At 45.3% G+C, this 17089-nt stretch overlaps 1 non-coding gene and 6 pseudogenes across 1 annotated transcript; all 7 read right to left on the bottom strand.

The window, feature by feature from the left end:
- Positions 1-752: 752 nt before the first annotated feature.
- On the bottom strand, positions 753-925 carry LOC142474030 (U1 spliceosomal RNA; annotated as a pseudogene).
- A 1454-nt stretch (positions 926-2379) lies between these two features.
- Positions 2380-2543, bottom strand: LOC142474036 (U1 spliceosomal RNA). Its single transcript, XR_012790111.1, has one exon. It is a non-coding gene; the product is annotated as a U1 spliceosomal RNA (small nuclear RNA).
- A 7080-nt stretch (positions 2544-9623) lies between these two features.
- LOC142474027 (U1 spliceosomal RNA) lies at positions 9624-9796 on the bottom strand (annotated as a pseudogene).
- A 1412-nt stretch (positions 9797-11208) lies between these two features.
- Positions 11209-11381, bottom strand: LOC142474026 (U1 spliceosomal RNA; annotated as a pseudogene).
- Positions 11382-12791: 1410 nt separating this feature from the next.
- LOC142474025 (U1 spliceosomal RNA) lies at positions 12792-12964 on the bottom strand (annotated as a pseudogene).
- A 1428-nt stretch (positions 12965-14392) lies between these two features.
- On the bottom strand, positions 14393-14565 carry LOC142474024 (U1 spliceosomal RNA; annotated as a pseudogene).
- Positions 14566-15989: 1424 nt separating this feature from the next.
- On the bottom strand, positions 15990-16162 carry LOC142474023 (U1 spliceosomal RNA; annotated as a pseudogene).
- Positions 16163-17089: the final 927 nt, after the last annotated feature.

Raw genomic sequence — 17089 nt, 5'->3', positions numbered from 1 at the left:
GCCGCTCTTTGTTACTTTGGAGCCTAGAAACTCTAGAACGTACTGTATACTCCCTTTGTGATATCATCACATGGGGTGGTCTGGCTACAGAGACCCATACATACCATGTAGAACTAGGGTGGGGAGGGGGTGAAATAAAAACCCCATATCCTGCAAGGAACGGCCATTTAAAAAAAAAAAAAAATGAATCCAGATTTGTTTGTAAATGTGCTGCTTTATACAATATTTCAAAAGGCATCAAACATACAATTGTGACTTTGAAATCACCTATACATTGTGTATTGCACTTATCTCAGTATAATAATAGAGAGATTCGTATCTCAAACCAAAAAAAGAAAAGAAAACAATCAGCCAGAGAGGTGGACATTGGAAAGAGAGGGATACATTTTTACTGCTGCAGCAGCAGCGACTCATATTCTACAGTTCTTGGCCCTTTTTGTTTAGAATGTTTTTTTCATGAATTATATGTGTTTCCCTATTTCCCAATCCACCTGAATTTATTCCTAAATGTCTGCGCAGGTGCCTAATTGTCATTTCTCCCTGTTTGAGATGTTGCTACCTGGCTAGTTGGTGGGTGGGTGCTCCTTTTATGCCACAGTTATTGACCAGGCCCAAAGCCCAAGCAGTGGCAATAGCAGCTTGTCTGAACAAACACCTGTGCTGTGGGTGGTGGTGGTTGTTGTTGTTGTTGTTGTTGTTGTTGTTGATGTTGTTGTTGATTTTTGTTTCTGTTTTTTCTAACAGTCGAAAAACAGGGGAGAGCGCGCACGCAGTCCCCCACTACCAGAAATTGTGCAGTCGAGTTTCCCGCATGTGGGGAAATCGAAGAGGTCAGCTAGCTCCAAGTGCAATGAGCAAGCCTCGCCCTGGGAGAGCCACCTGCAGGATCGTGGCTGCATAATTTACTCCCCTGCCAGGTAAGTATGAGTTGGAATGGCGCTGGGGGGCAACTAGCCCTGTCCCAGGACAAGTGTCACCCTTGTGGAGAGAGCAGCCTGGTCATTGGTGCAGCGGCAGCAGCAGCAGCAGCATCCAGCAGCGGCAAGCACCACAGTAGCTGAGGCCTAGTATCTGAGCCAGAACCTGCAGCAAGGATCAGCTTAGGCCATTCCATGCAAACATTTGTGCAGCTGCAGCAGCAGCGAATATTTGTCAAACAACATAGATCCAAGACATCCCCTCCTCCCTAGAAGCAAAGCCCCTCCCCCGCCCATCCAACAAGCACCCAGAGAAGCCAAGCTTCGCCGCAAGGTACTTCTTCTTGGTTTTAAAAGGAAGAAGCAATCACTTTGAACACCGCTCAGCTCTGTCATTTCAGCTGGCGGAGAGACAGGGGGACACCATATTTCTGGGGTGGCTTTCTTCATCTACCCTACCTGCCGGCACTCACTTTTTCTGACCTCCACTGACACCTGCTGCTGCTGCTGCTTCTGCTGCTGCTGCTGCTGGAGAGGTGCCCTGTCCTGCTGGCACACTTGTCACTTTGCCCTTTACCAGCATGGCTGCTTACCTGGCATTTGCATAAATATAGAAGCAAGCTAACACTGTCTGCTGCTCCCTGGATAGAGATAGATAGATAGATAGATAGATAGATATTGTTTTTTGCACCACTCAGCAGATAGTTTGCAATCTGTTGGTTTTAAATGCCGCTCTTTGTTACTTTGGAGCCTAGAAACTCTAGAACGTACTGTATACTCCCTTTGTGATATCATCACATGGGGTGGTCTGGCTACAGAGACCCATACATACCATGTAGAACTAGGGTGGGGAGGGGGTGAAATAAAAACCCCATATCCTGCAAGGAACGGCCATTTAAAAAAAAAAAAAAATGAATCCAGATTTGTTTGTAAATGTGCTGCTTTATACAATATTTCAAAAGGCATCAAACATACAATTGTGACTTTGAAATCACCTATACATTGTGTATTGCACTTATCTCAGTATAATAATAGAGAGATTCGTATCTCAAACCAAAAAAAGAAAAGAAAACAATCAGCCAGAGAGGTGGACATTGGAAAGAGAGGGATACATTTTTACTGCAGCAGCAGCAGCGACTCATATTCTACAGTTCTTGGCCCTTTTTGTTTAGAATGTTTTTTTCATGAATTATATGTGTTTCCCTATTTCCCAATCCACCTGAATTTATTCCTAAATGTCTGCGCAGGTGCCTAATTGTCATTTCTCCCTGTTTGAGATGTTGCTACCTGGCTAGTTGGTGGGTGGGTGCTCCTTTTATGCCACAGTTATTGACCAGGCCCAAAGCCCAAGCAGTGGCAATAGCAGCTTGTCTGAACAAACACCTGTGCTGTGGGTGGTGGTGGTTGTTGTTGTTGTTGTTGTTGTTGATTTTTGTTTCTGTTTTTTCTAACAGTCGAAAAACAGGGGAGAGCGCGCACGCAGTCCCCCACTACCAGAAATTGTGCAGTCGAGTTTCCCGCATGTGGGGAAATCGCAGAGGTCAGCTAGCTCCAAGTGCAATGAGCAAGCCTCGCCCTGGGAGAGCCACCTGCAGGATCGTGGCTTTTTTTTTTTTTTTTTTTTTTTTTTCTTTTTCAAAATTTTATTCAACACCTTTTTTAAATTTACAGACTTTTTTTTTACAACCAAAAAAAACACATAATTTTTTACAGCCATATAACATTAACAAGACACAAAACATGCTATATTTACATTTTCTTCCTCCTTCCTTTCCCCACAGAAAATTACTGTTCAAACTCACAATTACACACTCTTTCATCCCATTCTGTCACCATTCTTCCTTCCCAGCCATCCCTCCCTTCCATACATTTCCGTATGCTTTTTCCCCACGGCACCCGCCGTGGAGGGGAGCACCGGCCCACCTCTTCTCTCCGGTAACTCCACGTAAAGGGACCCAGACTGTACTATTGTACTTCTCAAAGAAAGACAAAACTCTTCTTCATAAATATTCTCTTTCCCTTTCCGTAAAAGCAAACGCTTTTGCTCACTTCCATTCCCACTCACACAACTCATAACCAGTAAATTTAACTATTTTTAACCTCCGCAAATATCATTCCCAAAAAATAAATCACATTATCTCACGATGTACAATCCCCTTTTTTCTTATGATCTGGTAAAAACTTCTTCAACTTCACACAAGTTACATACCCCTCCTCCTCCTTCTCTCTAGTTGACTCTTCTAACACACAACCATCTTATTCCAGCTATTCACTTTCCACAATGCATCACTTTCCACTTTCCCCAACCTTTTCTGATCCAACAAGTAGTATGTATACATTTTACTTAAAATTATCCTAGTACATGCTTTCACATCTAACGTTTCATTATTGAATATCATCATACTTCTCACCATCCACACAACCTCTTTTACACAATTTATTATTTTCCATAGTACCCAACCTTTTTCCCCTTTTAACTCACTTAACCCATAAAGCATCATATTGAACTCCAATATATGGATTCCTCCTAGTTCTCTAATTAGCTTCGCTAGGTTTTTCCACACAGCCCTCACAAAAAAACAGTTCCAAAATAAATGTACTATGTCTTCTACGCCACCACATCCTTCTCTTGGACACCTATCCGACACTGTCATACGTCGTCTCTTTTGGAAGACTCGGACTGGCAGACACTTGTGCACAGCCATCCAAGCAATATCTTTGTGAATATTAGATAGACCCTTGAAATCTATGTTCTTCCACATCAGTTTTAATTGTGACATATTCAGATTTCCGCAGCATTCATAACTGTCTCTCTCCAGAATCACAGCCCTTATTTTCCTGTGATCTTCCCATAAGGACTTCTCTACATCCCTTAAATTAAAACCTCTTATGAAATGTTCAATGACCCCATAATTATCTGGGGTCACAAAACAGAGTGGCCTCCTCAAATCTGTCCTGAACAGACCCAGTCTCCTTAACATACCCCCTGCCGCATACCTTGCTAAACAGGCCGCCTTTGTATCCTCACTCTGAATTCTCTTTATACAGAGCTGGGCATATTTTGCTCCCAGGATAACTTCTATCCTGGGGGCCCCTTTTCCACCTTTCCCTTTTTCCTTCCATACAATTTCTCTCTTTAATCTCTCATTTGTTGACCCCCACAGAAAACTGAACAAAAACTGAGTAATTTTTCTAATCCATTTTGCCGCGGGGGGAAACACCAGCCCTATATGCAGCAAAATTGGTACCAACACCGCTTTTGTCACCAAAATCTTCCCTTCCATTGAAAGCTTCCTTAGCATCCAAAAATTGATTTTTTTTTCTATTCTTTCCCCTACCTTTACCCAATTTACCTCCCCTGTCAAGTCCTCATCGAAATAAACCCCTAACAGTCTTAGCTGTTCCCCTTCCACAGGGATCCCACACTTTCCTAAATCATGCCAATCCCCAAAGGCCTTACAAGCACTTTTCCCCCAATTCACTCTCAGCCCTGAAGCGTGACAAAAGGTATCAATATGTAACTGCGCTCTATGAAGAGCCGCCTGTGTAGTACACACCAGGGTTAAGTCGTCCATATATCCTAGAACTTTGATGCTCCTTCCCCCACTCCCTGGGATTTCAACCCCTCTCACCACCTTGTCCGCTCTGATAGTCTGCAACAAAGGCTCTATAGCGCAAATAAACGCCAACGGGGACAGAGGACACCCCTGCCTTACCCCTGATTTCACCCAAATTTTTTCAGTAAAACAGCCATTTACTAAAACTCTACTATTAATACCTTTATATAAACTACCTATCCATCTAACGATTTCCATTGGTATTCCTAACTTTCCCAGGACTTTAAACAAAAAGGCATGAGACAAAAGGTCATAAGCCTTCTCAAAATCAATATTTGCAATAACTAGTGGTTGCTGCCGCTCCAAACAATACCAAATTAAATCCCTCAGGAGAATTAGATTCCCTACCATCTGTCTCCCTGGTACACCACACACCTGCTCCTCTTCCACCAATTTACATAAGAAAGGCTTCAATCTTAGCATTACCACTTTTGCAACAATTTTATAATCTGAATTCAGCAGAGTTATAGGACGCCAGTTTTTAAGATCTCTTTTGTCCCCCTTTTTTTTGAATATTAATGCAATTATACCTTCTTTAAAGGATTCCGGCGTTTCTCCTAACTTAAAAATTGTGTTGCATAACTTAAATACCTCTTCTCTAATTATGTCCCACATATAGGAGTAAAATTCATGTGGTAACCCATCCTTACCAGGTGATTTTCCTTTCCTTCCATTCCTTATTACCTCATTTAATTCTTCACTGTTTAGATCTCTCACCAAGAAAACCTGATCATCTTTACTTAGTTTTTCCTCAATTTTTTCAACTAGCTCTTTTTCTAAGGACATATCACGCTCCTTTTCCTCATATAATTTGGAATAAAACTTCTCACAAACTTTCAGAACTTTTTCCGTTTCCTTTACCTCTACCCCCTCTTCATTCAACACAGGAATTGGACTTAACTTCCCTGTAAATGCTTTTTTAAAGAAAAAAGAAGTACATTTTTCATTCTTTTCAACCGCTTCCACTCTTGCAGCATGAATTATCCTTCTACCTCTTTTTTCCAGTAATTCCTCAGACTCCACCCTAACCCTTTTAAGATCTCCCTCCACATCCTTTCCCATCTCTTTTAACCTGAGGAGAAACTGTTTTCTCAGGATCACCCTCCTGTAATCTTCCTCCTGTTTCCTTGCCAACTCCTTACCTTTCCTAATGAAAAACTTTTTTGTTTCAATTTTTACCCACTCCCACCATTCCAGTATTCCCTTATATTCCCACATTCTCCTCTTTAAATAAACATACAATTTCCCATACTGATCCTTGATCCCTGGTTTTTCTAATAGTGAAACATTAAGTTTCCAGTAACCCCTTCCATACTTTTCCACTCCCTCTACTTCTATTTTACATACAACACATGCATGGTCAGAGAAAAGTACTCTTAACCCCTTCCAGCTCTCCACCTTCAACCCTTCAGAAATAAAAATATGGTCAATTCTAGACTTTACCCCTCCACTCTCACAAAACCAAGTGAATTCCCTTTTTTCTTTCCCCCACACCTGCAAAGTATCCTTAAAAGAAAAATCACCCATAATTGTTTTCAACAGTACCCCAGAACTATCAGGCTTACTCCTGTCTGCACCCCCCACCCTATCCCCCTCCCTAATTATACAATTAAAGTCTCCTAACACAAAAGTTTTCATTCTTCCAGGTAAAAACAACCTCAGTTTCTCAAACAGCAACCTCCTTTGATTTTCCTTTGGAGCTGCATATATATTAAATATTCTGAAACATTCCCCCTTCCATTCCACCAAAACAAAAAATAACCTTCCCGGTTCAATTACCTCACATTTGCATATTTTAAACTCTTTTCCCTTAAATAATATCCCAATCCCACTGTTTCTGCTCTCTAGGCAGCATGACCACGCAGATTCCCCCCACACCCACTCTTCTTCTTTTGGGGGTTCAGTAATTGTACATTCTTGCAAACAAAAAATATCACATCTTTCTTTTGCCAGTAAGTCAAATATCCTCACTCTTCTTGTACGCTTTCTCAAGCTCCGTACATTTAATGATGCCAGCGTCAAAGTCATTTCTTCTTATACTAACGCACCATGCAAAAGGCACAATCCCAGGTAACAAATTATAAAATTATACTTAGCTCTGTCCAGCACCTTCCACCGTGGGGGACCCCGGAGACTGAAATCCACACCTCAAATTCTCTGCCGCAGCATTATCCGCATAGGGAAGGCTCTGCCCTCCTGGTGACCCCTGCCCATCTGGCACGCCCGTCAAAGGATATGCCGGGGAGCGCAAGGGGCTAGTATCCAATCCACCACCCCCCACCCCCTCCCCTGAATCAAAAACCACACAGATCTTCTCTTCCTCTTCTCCTCCCAGGCATTTTGTCTTTGAAGGGGCAAAAGATTCTCCCTCCATCTTCCTCTTTGTCCGACGTTCCCCTCCTTCCGATGTCTCCATACATTGTTCCTTAATTTGCTGCTCAAGGTCTTCCACCTCAGAAACCATGGCCTGCAGTCCTGGGGTTCCCTCGCCTTCTCCTTGCATCAGGTCAGGCTCCTCCCCCTCTCCTATGTCCGGCTCCGCCTCCTCCCCCCATACCCTTTGGACCTCGTTCTGGAGAGCATTCTCAGCTGGAACCACGGGCGTTTCCTCCATACGCTCACCCAGCTCTGAGTCTGAATCTGGCAGCTCCTGCTCAGCTGCTGCGTTACCCCTCGTTAAGGCCTCATCAGTGGGAGCCTCAGCAGCTGGATCCACGGGCGTCGCCTGACTGTTTTCAACTCCATGCCGCTTATCATACTCACTGTCCTCATTAACCCATCCCTCTGGGCGCTCTACAGTCTCTCTTCTTCTCATAATCTCTGCATACGACTTTTTTCTTGTACAAAATCTCGCCATGTGCCCTGTTTCATGACACAAGTCACATGTAGCTGGCTCCCGGCACTGCGCAGCGTGGTGTCCCTCCTTCCTGCATTTGCGACAAATTTCTACATCTTGCTTAGCACAGCCCTCCTGCGTGTGCCCAAACTCCATGCACCTCCTGCAATATAGCGGCTGGCCCCGGTAGTACAAGTACCCCCGGTTTCCTCCAATGTTAAAGGTCCCCGGGGGGTGCAAGACTCCCCCCAATCCGTCTGGGGACATCCTCAGTTTGCACATATATCTGGTCTTTCCATTATAAATGCCAATCCTGTTTTTCAGTCTCTGTCCTTTCTTGACAATCTCACAGTACCGTGACAGGAACACCATAATTTCTTCCTCTGGTGTAAAAGGGTTATACGTATGCACAATTATAGCAATTTCTCCTATTGCAAACAAGGGTACCAGCTCTACACCTCGCATACAGTCCACATCCTTTTCCTTCTTTGCTCTTTCCATCACACCCATACATTTGTTACCTTCTTCAAAAGCCACATCATAAAATTGCTGTTTGAAAAATTCCTGGATGCAATAAATATCTCCACGCTCAATCTTCAGGGTGTCTTCCAATATCTGACTGTAGAACTCATCCAACCCCAGAAATTTGGGAGCCTTATCCAATCTGAATCTGATGGTGTTTTGAACGAAACTTCCACGATTATCCATTCTGCTTCTCAAAAAAAGGTCTTTCACCCAAACACGATACTTCTAGGCTCCGCTCCTCAAGCACAAGGCTATGCCTGCTCCAGCAGCGCCCCCCGCAGGATCATGGCTACGTAGTGTACTCCCCTGCCAGGTAAGTATGAGTTGGAATGGCGCTGGGGGGCAACTAGCCCTGTCCCAGGACAAGTGTCACCCTTGTGGAGAGAGCAGCTTGGTCATTGGTGCAGTGGCAGCAGCAGCAGCAGCATCCAGCAGCGGCAAGCACCACAGTAGCTGAGGCCTAGTATCTGAGCCAGAACCTGCAGCAAGGATCAGCTTAGGCCATTCCATGCAAACATTTGTGCAGCAGCGAATATTTGTCAAACAACATAGATCCAAGACAGCCCCTCCCCCGCCCATCCAACAAGCACCCAGAGAAGCCAAGCTTCGCCGCAAGGTACTTCTTCTTGGTTTTAAAAGGAAGAAGCAATCACTTTGAACACCGCTCAGCTCTGTCATTTCAGCTGGCGGAGAGACAGGGGGACACCATATTTCTGGGGTGGCTTTCTTCATCTACCCTACCTGCCGGCACTCACTTTTTCTGACCTCCACTGACACCTGCTGCTGCTGCTGCTGCTGCTGCTGCTGCTGGAGAGGTGCCCTGTCCTGCTGGCACACTTGTCACTTTGCCCTTTACCAGCATAGCTGCTTACCTGGCATTTGCATAAATATAGAAGCAAGCTAACACTGTCTGCTGCTCCCTGGATAGAGATAGATAGATAGATAGATATTGTTTTTTGCACCACTCAGCAGATAGTTTGCAATCTGTTGGTTTTAAATGCCGCTCTTTGTTACTTTGGAGCCTAGAAACTCTAGAACGTACTGTATACTCCCTTTGTGATATCATCACATGGGGTGGTCTGGCTACAGAGACCCATACATACCATGTAGAACTAGGGTGGGGAGGGGGTGAAATAAAAACCCCATATCCTGCAAGGAACGGCCATTTAAAAAAAAAAAATGAATCCAGATTTGTTTGTAAATGTGCTGCTTTATACAATATTTCAAAAGGCATCAAACATACAATTGTGACTTTGAAATCACCTATACATTGTGTATTGCACTTATCTCAGTATAATAATAGAGAGATTCGTATCTCAAACCAAAAAAAGAAAAGAAAACAATCAGCCAGAGAGGTGGACATTGGAAAGAGAGGGATACATTTTTACTGCTGCTGCTGCTGCTGCTGCAGCGACTCATATTCTACAGTTCTTGGCCCTTTTTGTTTAGAATGTTTTTTTCATGAATTATATGTGTTTCCCTATTTCCCAATCCACCTGAATTTATTCCTAAATGTCTGCGCAGGTGCCTAATTGTCATTTCTCCCTGTTTGAGATGTTGCTACCTGGCTAGTTGGGTTTGCTCCTTTTATGCCACAGTTATTGACCAGGCCCAAAGCCCAAGCAGTGGCAATAGCAGCTTGTCTGAACAAACACCTGTGCTGTGGGTGGTGGTGGTTGTTGTTGTTGTTGTTGATTTTTGTTTCTGTTTTTTCTAACAGTCGAAAAACAGGGGAGAGCGCGCACGCAGTCCCCCACTACCAGAAATTGTGCAGTCGAGTTTCCCGCATGTGGGGAAATCGCAGAGGTCAGCTAGCTCCAAGTGCAATGAGCAAGCCTCGCTCTGGGAGAGCCACCTGCAGGATCGTGGCTGCATAATTTACTCCTCTGCCAGGTAAGTATGAGTTGGAATGGCGCTGGGGGGCAACTAGCCCTGTCCCAGGACAAGTGTCACCCTTGTGGAGAGAGCAGCTTGGTCATTGGTGCAGTGGCAGCAGCAGCAGCAGCATCCAGCAGCGGCAAGCACCACAGTAGCTGAGGCCTAGTATCTGAGCCAGAACCTGCAGCAAGGATCAGCTTAGGCCATTCCATGCAAACATTTGTGCAGCAGCGAATATTTGTCAAACAACATAGATCCAAGACAGCCCCTCCCCCGCCCATCCAACAAGCACCCAGAGAAGCCAAGCTTCGCCGCAAGGTACTTCTTCTTGGTTTTAAAAGGAAGAAGCAATCACTTTGAACACCGCTCAGCTCTGTCATTTCAGCTGGCGGAGAGACAGGGGGACACCATATTTCTGGGGTGGCTTTCTTCATCTACCCTACCTGCCGGCACTCACTTTTTCTGACCTCCACTGACACCTGCTGCTGCTGCTGCTGCTGCTGCTGCTGCTGGAGAGGTGCCCTGTCCTGCTGGCACACTTGTCACTTTGCCCTTTACCAGCATAGCTGCTTACCTGGCATTTGCATAAATATAGAAGCAAGCTAACACTGTCTGCTGCTCCCTGGATAGAGATAGATAGATAGATAGATATTGTTTTTTGCACCACTCAGCAGATAGTTTGCAATCTGTTGGTTTTAAATGCCGCTCTTTGTTACTTTGGAGCCTAGAAACTCTAGAACGTACTGTATACTCCCTTTGTGATATCATCACATGGGGTGGTCTGGCTACAGAGACCCATACATACCATGTAGAACTAGGGTGGGGAGGGGGTGAAATAAAAACCCCATATCCTGCAAGGAACGGCCATTTAAAAAAAAAAAATGAATCCAGATTTGTTTGTAAATGTGCTGCTTTATACAATATTTCAAAAGGCATCAAACATACAATTGTGACTTTGAAATCACCTATACATTGTGTATTGCACTTATCTCAGTATAATAATAGAGAGATTCGTATCTCAAACCAAAAAAAGAAAAGAAAACAATCAGCCAGAGAGGTGGACATTGGAAAGAGAGGGATACATTTTTACTGCTGCTGCTGCTGCTGCTGCAGCGACTCATATTCTACAGTTCTTGGCCCTTTTTGTTTAGAATGTTTTTTTCATGAATTATATGTGTTTCCCTATTTCCCAATCCACCTGAATTTATTCCTAAATGTCTGCGCAGGTGCCTAATTGTCATTTCTCCCTGTTTGAGATGTTGCTACCTGGCTAGTTGGTGGGTTGCTCCTTTTATGCCACAGTTATTGACCAGGCCCAAAGCCCAAGCAGTGGCAATAGCAGCTTGTCTGAACAAACACCTGTGCTGTGGGTGGTGGTGGTTGTTGTTGTTGTTGTTGTTGATTTTTGTTTCTGTTTTTTCTAACAGTCGAAAAACAGGGGAGAGCGCGCACGCAGTCCCCCACTACCAGAAATTGTGCAGTCGAGTTTCCCGCATGTGGGGAAATCGCAGAGGTCAGCTAGCTCCAAGTGCAATGAGCAAGCCTCGCTCTGGGAGAGCCACCTGCAGGATCGTGGCTGCATAATTTACTCCTCTGCCAGGTAAGTATGAGTTGGAATGGCGCTGGGGGGCAACTAGCCCTGTCCCAGGACAAGTGTCACCCTTGTGGAGAGAGCAGCTTGGTCATTGGTGCAGTGGCAGCAGCAGCAGCAGCATCCAGCAGCGGCAAGCACCACAGTAGCTGAGGCCTAGTATCTGAGCCAGAACCTGCAGCAAGGATCAGCTTAGGCCATTCCATGCAAACATTTGTGCAGCAGCGAATATTTGTCAAACAACATAGATCCAAGACAGCCCCTCCCCCGCCCATCCAACAAGCACCCAGAGAAGCCAAGCTTCGCCGCAAGGTACTTCTTCTTGGTTTTAAAAGGAAGAAGCAATCACTTTGAACACCGCTCAGCTCTGTCATTTCAGCTGGCGGAGAGACAGGGGGACACCATATTTCTGGGGTGGCTTTCTTCATCTACCCTACCTGCCGGCACTCACTTTTTCTGACCTCCACTGACACCTGCTGCTGCTGCTGCTGCTGCTGCTGCTGCTGCTGGAGAGGTGCCCTGTCCTGCTGGCACACTTGTCACTTTGCCCTTTACCAGCATAGCTGCTTACCTGGCATTTGCATAAATATAGAAGCAAGCTAACACTGTCTGCTGCTCCCTGGATAGAGATAGATAGATAGATAGATATTGTTTTTTGCACCACTCAGCAGATAGTTTGCAATCTGTTGGTTTTAAATGCCGCTCTTTGTTACTTTGGAGCCTAGAAACTCTAGAACGTACTGTATACTCCCTTTGTGATATCATCACATGGGGTGGTCTGGCTACAGAGACCCATACATACCATGTAGAACTAGGGTGGGGAGGGGGTGAAATAAAAACCCCATATCCTGCAAGGAACGGCCATTTAAAAAAAAAAAATGAATCCAGATTTGTTTGTAAATGTGCTGCTTTATACAATATTTCAAAAGGCATCAAACATACAATTGTGACTTTGAAATCACCTATACATTGTGTATTGCACTTATCTCAGTATAATAATAGAGAGATTCGTATCTCAAACCAAAAAAAGAAAAGAAAACAATCAGCCAGAGAGGTGGACATTGGAAAGAGAGGGATACATTTTTACTGCTGCTGCTGCTGCTGCTGCAGCGACTCATATTCTACAGTTCTTGGCCCTTTTTGTTTAGAATGTTTTTTTCATGAATTATATGTGTTTCCCTATTTCCCAATCCACCTGAATTTATTCCTAAATGTCTGCGCAGGTGCCTAATTGTCATTTCTCCCTGTTTGAGATGTTGCTACCTGGCTAGTTGGGTTTGCTCCTTTTATGCCACAGTTATTGACCAGGCCCAAAGCCCAAGCAGTGGCAATAGCAGCTTGTCTGAACAAACACCTGTGCTGTGGGTGGTGGTGGTTGTTGTTGTTGTTGTTGATTTTTGTTTCTGTTTTTTCTAACAGTCGAAAAACAGGGGAGAGCGCGCACGCAGTCCCCCACTACCAGAAATTGTGCAGTCGAGTTTCCCGCATGTGGGGAAATCGCAGAGGTCAGCTAGCTCCAAGTGCAATGAGCAAGCCTCGCTCTGGGAGAGCCACCTGCAGGATCGTGGCTGCATAATTTACTCCTCTGCCAGGTAAGTATGAGTTGGAATGGCGCTGGGGGGCAACTAGCCCTGTCCCAGGACAAGTGTCACCCTTGTGGAGAGAGCAGCTTGGTCATTGGTGCAGTGGCAGCAGCAGCAGCAGCATCCAGCAGCGGCAAGCACCACAGTAGCTGAGGCCTAGTATCTGAGCCAGAACCTGCAGCAAGGATCAGCTTAGGCCATTCCATGCAAACATTTGTGCAGCAGCGAATATTTGTCAAACAACATAGATCCAAGACAGCCCCTCCCCCGCCCATCCAACAAGCACCCAGAGAAGCCAAGCTTCGCCGCAAGGTACTTCTTCTTGGTTTTAAAAGGAAGAAGCAATCACTTTGAACACCGCTCAGCTCTGTCATTTCAGCTGGCGGAGAGACAGGGGGACACCATATTTCTGGGGTGGCTTTCTTCATCTACCCTACCTGCCGGCACTCACTTTTTCTGACCTCCACTGACACCTGCTGCTGCTGCTGCTGCTGCTGCTGCTGCTGCTGGAGAGGTGCCCTGTCCTGCTGGCACACTTGTCACTTTGCCCTTTACCAGCATAGCTGCTTACCTGGCATTTGCATAAATATAGAAGCAAGCTAACACTGTCTGCTGCTCCCTGGATAGAGATAGATAGATAGATAGATATTGTTTTTTGCACCACTCAGCAGATAGTTTGCAATCTGTTGGTTTTAAATGCCGCTCTTTGTTACTTTGGAGCCTAGAAACTCTAGAACGTACTGTATACTCCCTTTGTGATATCATCACATGGGGTGGTCTGGCTACAGAGACCCATACATACCATGTAGAACTAGGGTGGGGAGGGGGTGAAATAAAAACCCCATATCCTGCAAGGAACGGCCATTTAAAAAAAAAAAATGAATCCAGATTTGTTTGTAAATGTGCTGCTTTATACAATATTTCAAAAGGCATCAAACATACAATTGTGACTTTGAAATCACCTATACATTGTGTATTGCACTTATCTCAGTATAATAATAGAGAGATTCGTATCTCAAACCAAAAAAAGAAAAGAAAACAATCAGCCAGAGAGGTGGACATTGGAAAGAGAGGGATACATTTTTACTGCTGCTGCTGCTGCTGCAGCGACTCATATTCTACAGTTCTTGGCCCTTTTTGTTTAGAATGTTTTTTTCATGAATTATATGTGTTTCCCTATTTCCCAATCCACCTGAATTTATTCCTAAATGTCTGCGCAGGTGCCTAATTGTCATTTCTCCCTGTTTGAGATGTTGCTACCTGGCTAGTTGGTGGGTGGGTGGGTGGGTGGGTGGGTGCTCCTTTTATGCCACAGTTATTGACCAGGCCCAAAGCCCAAGCAGTGGCAATAGCAGCTTGTCTGAACAAACACCTGTGCTGTGGGTGGTGGTGGTTGTTGTTGTTGTTGTTGATTTTTGTTTCTGTTTTTTCTAACAGTCGAAAAACAGGGGAGAGCGCGCACGCAGTCCCCCACTACCAGAAATTGTGCAGTCGAGTTTCCCGCATGTGGGGAAATCGCAGAGGTCAGCTAGCTCCAAGTGCAATGAGCAAGCCTCGCTCTGGGAGAGCCACCTGCAGGATCGTGGCTGCATAATTTACTCCTCTGCCAGGTAAGTATGAGTTGGAATGGCGCTGGGGGGCAACTAGCCCTGTCCCAGGACAAGTGTCACCCTTGTGGAGAGAGCAGCTTGGTCATTGGTGCAGTGGCAGCAGCAGCAGCAGCATCCAGCAGCGGCAAGCACCACAGTAGCTGAGGCCTAGTATCTGAGCCAGAACCTGCAGCAAGGATCAGCTTAGGCCATTCCATGCAAACATTTGTGCAGCAGCGAATATTTGTCAAACAACATAGATCCAAGACAGCCCCTCCCCCGCCCATCCAACAAGCACCCAGAGAAGCCAAGCTTCGCCGCAAGGTACTTCTTCTTGGTTTTAAAAGGAAGAAGCAATCACTTTGAACACCGCTCAGCTCTGTCATTTCAGCTGGCGGAGAGACAGGGGGACACCATATTTCTGGGGTGGCTTTCTTCATCTACCCTACCTGCCGGCACTCACTTTTTCTGACCTCCACTGACACCTGCTGCTGCTGCTGCTGCTGCTGCTGCTGCTGGAGAGGTGCCCTGTCCTGCTGGCACACTTGTCACTTTGCCCTTTACCAGCATAGCTGCTTACCTGGCATTTGCATAAATATAGAAGCAAGCTAACACTGTCTGCTGCTCCCTGGATAGAGATAGATAGATAGATAGATATTGTTTTTTGCACCACTCAGCAGATAGTTTGCAATCTGTTGGTTTTAAATGCCGCTCTTTGTTACTTTGGAGCCTAGAAACTCTAGAACGTACTGTATACTCCCTTTGTGATATCATCACATGGGGTGGTCTGGCTACAGAGACCCATACATACCATGTAGAACTAGGGTGGGGAGGGGGTGAAATAAAAACCCCATATCCTGCAAGGAACGGCCATTTAAAAAAAAAAAATGAATCCAGATTTGTTTGTAAATGTGCTGCTTTATACAATATTTCAAAAGGCATCAAACATACAATTGTGACTTTGAAATCACCTATACATTGTGTATTGCACTTATCTCAGTATAATAATAGAGAGATTCGTATCTCAAACCAAAAAAAGAAAAGAAAACAATCAGCCAGAGAGGTGGACATTGGAAAGAGAGGGATACATTTTTACTGCTGCTGCTGCTGCTGCTGCAGCGACTCATATTCTACAGTTCTTGGCCCTTTTTGTTTAGAATGTTTTTTTCATGAATTATATGTGTTTCCCTATTTCCCAATCCACCTGAATTTATTCCTAAATGTCTGCGCAGGTGCCTAATTGTCATTTCTCCCTGTTTGAGATGTTGCTACCTGGCTAGTTGGTGGGTGGGTGGGTGGGTGGGTGCTCCTTTTATGCCACAGTTATTGACCAGGCCCAAAGCCCAAGCAGTGGCAATAGCAGCTTGTCTGAACAAACACCTGTGCTGTGGGTGGTGGTGGTTGTTGTTGTTGTTGTTGATTTTTGTTTCTGTTTTTTCTAACAGTCGAAAAACAGGGGAGAGCGCGCACGCAGTCCCCCACTACCAGAAATTGTGCAGTCGAGTTTCCCGCATGTGGGGAAATCGCAGAGGTCAGCTAGCTCCAAGTGCAATGAGCAAGCCTCGCTCTGGGAGAGCCACCTGCAGGATCGTGGCTGCATAATTTACTCCTCTGCCAGGTAAGTATGAGTTGGAATGGCGCTGGGGGGCAACTAGCCCTGTCCCAGGACAAGTGTCACCCTTGTGGAGAGAGCAGCTTGGTCATTGGTGCAGTGGCAGCAGCAGCAGCAGCATCCAGCAGCGGCAAGCACCACAGTAGCTGAGGCCTAGTATCTGAGCCAGAACCTGCAGCAAGGATCAGCTTAGGCCATTCCATGCAAACATTTGTGCAGCAGCGAATATTTGTCAAACAACATAGATCCAAGACAGCCCCTCCCCCGCCCATCCAACAAGCACCCAGAGAAGCCAAGCTTCGCCGCAAGGTACTTCTTCTTGGTTTTAAAAGGAAGAAGCAATCACTTTGAACACCGCTCAGCTCTGTCATTTCAGCTGGCGGAGAGACAGGGGGACACCATATTTCTGGGGTGGCTTTCTTCATCTACCCTACCTGCCGGCACTCACTTTTTCTGACCTCCACTGACACCTGCTGCTGCTGCTGCTGCTGCTGCTGCTGCTGGAGAGGTGCCCTGTCCTGCTGGCACACTTGTCACTTTGCCCTTTACCAGCATAGCTGCTTACCTGGCATTTGCATAAATATAGAAGCAAGCTAACACTGTCTGCTGCTCCCTGGATAGAGATAGATAGATAGATAGATATTGTTTTTTGCACCACTCAGCAGATAGTTTGCAATCTGTTGGTTTTAAATGCCGCTCTTTGTTACTTTGGAGCCTAGAAACTCTAGAACGTACTGTATACTCCCTTTGTGATATCATCACATGGGGTGGTCTGGCTACAGAGACCCATACATACCATGTAGAACTAGGGTGGGGAGGGGGTGAAATAAAAACCCCATATCCTGCAAGGAACGGCCATTTAAAAAAAAAAAATGAATCCAGATTTGTTTGTAAATGTGCTGCTTTATACAATATTTCAAAAGGCATCAAACATACAATTG

Source organism: Ascaphus truei (genome assembly GCF_040206685.1).
Source record: "Ascaphus truei isolate aAscTru1 chromosome 13 unlocalized genomic scaffold, aAscTru1.hap1 SUPER_13_unloc_3, whole genome shotgun sequence".
Classification (NCBI taxonomy): domain Eukaryota; kingdom Metazoa; phylum Chordata; class Amphibia; order Anura; family Ascaphidae; genus Ascaphus; species Ascaphus truei.
The sequence above is the reverse complement of the archived record's forward strand: the minus strand, read 5'-3'. Positions and strand labels throughout refer to the sequence as shown.